At 39.1% G+C, this 3,385-nt stretch overlaps 1 protein-coding gene across 7 annotated transcripts in view; it reads left to right on the plus strand.

Moving 5' to 3' along the window:
• The window catches only part of LOC106882018 (SPATS2-like protein), a 130,091-nt gene that overhangs the window by 17,367 nt on the left and 109,339 nt on the right, over positions 1–3,385 (plus strand). For 2 of the 7 annotated variants that reach the window (XM_052975446.1, XM_014932569.2), the window contains exon 1: positions 2,354–2,564. The exons of the other annotated variants lie outside the window; for them this stretch is intronic. The gene's annotated coding sequence lies outside the window, so the exon portion shown is untranslated. Of the gene's footprint in view, positions 1–2,353; positions 2,565–3,385 lie in introns of those variants that run through there. 7 annotated transcript variants of the gene reach the window in all.

The raw sequence follows: 3,385 nt of genomic DNA on the forward strand, positions 1-3,385 counted from the left end.
CTGTTGTGGTAGCAGACCACGAAACATAGTTGAAATTCCTTCTCTTGATGTAAGGCGATGAGCTGGCAGAATTGTTAGCATGCCGGGCAAAATGCTTAGTGGCATTTCATCTGTCTCCGTGTTCTGAGTTCAAATTCCGCCGAGGTTGACTTTGCCCTTTCATCCTTTTGAGGTTGATAAAATGAGTACCAGTTCAACAATGGGATCGATCTAATCGACTTACACCCGCCTGGAACTTGCTGGCCTTATGCCAAAATTTGAAATCAATATTCTCTTGATGTGTATAGCTACTAGTTTAGTTTGCTGAGGACGGAGTGACGATATTTCTGTTCGTCTTGTTGATCGGAGTTTTATTTTATTTTATTTTATTTTTTTACTACCTGGAGTTTATCTGCAGAGCACCATCTCGTGGCTGAAATCTCTCTTTGTTTCCATAGCAAAGTCTGATTAGTTGTGTATAAGTAAAATACACACACACACACGCATACTTGTTTTTATGTCAAGTTATAATGGAAGTGGCTTGCTTTCCAGCCACATGGTTCCGGGTTCAGTCGCACTGTGTGGCACCTTGGGCAAGTGTCTTCTACTATAGCCTCGGGTCGACCAAAGCCTTGTTAGTGGATTTGGTAGACGGAAACTGAAAGAAGCCCGTTGTATATATATATTTGTGTGTGCGTCTATGTTTGTCCTCCCACCATCGCTTGACAACCGATGTTGGTGCGTTTACGTCCCCGTAACCTAGCGGTTCGGCAAGAGACCGATAGAATAAGTACTAGGCTTACGAAGAATATGTCCTGGGGCCGATTTGCTCTACTAAAAGGTGGTGCTCCAGCATGGTCGCAGTCAAATGCCTGAAACAAGTAATGGAATAAGAGAATAAAAATAATACACTTTTAAAGCAGAGTCTGCTTAATTTTTTTATCAATCCACTTAAAAAAAAGTACAGTTTAAAACTCTTTTTAAAATACCTTATGCAAATTATCCAACTTCAAAAACAGGTTTCGTTTGCTGAATACAATGTGCAGTGTATTGCACGATCTTGCACAGCATTCCCGGATATCTGGAAGCCGGATAAACGGTTCAGTATTGTTTAAGACCTTGTCATACGGTGCATCATTCCTATTGAGCAGTTAATTGGTTAGAGGTTATTGAACGCTGTTGTCAACTCGGTCTGTGTATACATGTTTACGTACACGCATGTATACTTACGTGCCAGCCGATGATATAAGCAATTTTTTTCTTCAGTGAATTCGTGTTTATAAGTGAGCACGAAGGCTTTATGAGTAGGTGTGTATTTCTGTGTGATGTGCGTGATTTTCTTTCTGAGAATAATGAATCGTACAACACAATGAATACATTAGATACGATCTAGTTCGATTTTAATAGTCGAGTAGGTGTTAACGTATCTGAGTGTCGTAAGCTGAGGCGATTTTAATCAATTAGAATTAATAATCCATGTCTAAAATGATTATGGTGAACGAAAAATATTAGAAGAAAAGATGCAAGGGAAACATTTTTGAAATGAAAGATTAAAATTAATTTAATAGTCATGACTATGTAGTTAAGAAGATCGGTTTGGGTAAATTTTGGGAAGTACGAGTTTCACTAAGAAAAAACAACAAACAAAACATCGGATTTTTTGCGTGGAATCAAGTACCCTGACCTGCTAATGTGCCGCAGACCCCTTATTTTTGTTCGGGAAAAAGTTGGGGGGAAACCGGACTCCCGCATCCCGTAATCATTGGAAATTTTTTACTTTCTGATGTACCACAAAACACTTTTTTTTTTGTCCGGAAAACGTGAGGGGGAGGTGAACCCTCGGAAATTTCACTCCACCCCCATTTTCGAATTTTTTTTTTTTTTTGCTGTTTCTTTCCACCTTCCCTTTGCAATTTTTGGTGCCGAAACTCTAACCGAGTATGTAATGCATTTCATTTTTGTGTGCGGAGAGAGAGTGAGTGAACACCGGCACTGACATCGTCCGCATATTATATATGCCAGTGCCGGAGTCACGTAAAAAGCACCATTCGAGCGTGGTCGATGCCAGCGGCACGTGACTGGCTCCCTTGCCAGTGGCATGTAAAAAGCACCCACTACACTCTCGGGGTGGTTGGCGTTAGGAAGGGTATCTAGCTGTAAAAACCTTGCTAGAACAGATTGGAGCTTAGTGCAGCCTCCTTGCCAGTCCTCAGTCAAACCGTCCAACCCATGCCAGCATGAAAAGCAGACGTTAAACGATGATGATGATATATATAATATAATATATTGCTACACCATTGAAAGTTTAGGTAAACATCGTGTATTACATGAAAAATAATGTGTGTGTGAGAGAGAGAGAGAGAGAGAGAGAGAGAGGGAGTGTCACTTATAGATGCAAAAAATACATACATGGCAATACACATCTTCACTCATTCATTCTCTCTGCCTCTCTTTTCACCCCACAAAAATGAAACGCATTACATACCCGGTTAGAGTTTCGGCACCAAAAATTGCAAAGGGAAAGTAGATTTCTTTTTCAAATCTATTCTGCAATCTGGGATTAATATATCCAGTGATTTTAAGAGGTATGAAAAAGATATTTTGTTTTAATATTGTACTTTTACTTGTATCACACATGCACACAAACACTAACGTTTTTTTCTAGATGAATATTGTATCAATCTTTGTCTCTCCTGCCCAGACTTTGTTACCTCTAACTTTCTATAACTTCAGCATTTTCACTTATTCTTTCCAAACTTGTTCGAATTTTCAGTCTAATGCAATCCACACGCTTGAGAACGCATTTTTGCAAAATGTTATTAATGAGAAAACGAAAGATATAGCTCTGTGGAGGCGCGTGGCTTAGTGGTTAACGTGTTGCACCCATGACGACAAGATTGTGGTTTCGTTTCCTAGACTGCGCGATGCATTGTGTTCTTGAGCAAAACACTTCATTTTACGTTCCTTCAATTCACAAAATTGAGTAATCTTGCGACAGACTGGCATCCTATATAAATACACACACACATATATAGACGGGCTTCTTTCAGTTTTCATCTACCAAATCTACTCACAAAGCTTTGATTGGCTTGAGGTTATAGAAGACACATGCTGAAGGTACCACGTAGTGGGACTGAACCCGATATCATGTTGTTGGGGATCAAGCTTCTCACGCTTGATTATTTATTATTATTATTATTATTATTATTATTATTATTTTTTATTTTTTTATTTTTAAGGTTATGACTCTTCTTCTCCATGCTGATTAGACGAGTGTAAAAAGAAATTTAAAACCGTCTTCGCTTTATCAATCGTGGCAATTTGTCCACACACCGCTTTTCAATCGCCACAAGGTTTCCTTTCAACGCCCATGAAAACTACTGGGTTAGAACTTCGTTATTTTGAA

Source organism: Octopus bimaculoides, chromosome 21 (assembly GCF_001194135.2).
Source record: "Octopus bimaculoides isolate UCB-OBI-ISO-001 chromosome 21, ASM119413v2, whole genome shotgun sequence".
Classification (NCBI taxonomy): Eukaryota; Metazoa; Mollusca; class Cephalopoda; order Octopoda; family Octopodidae; genus Octopus; species Octopus bimaculoides.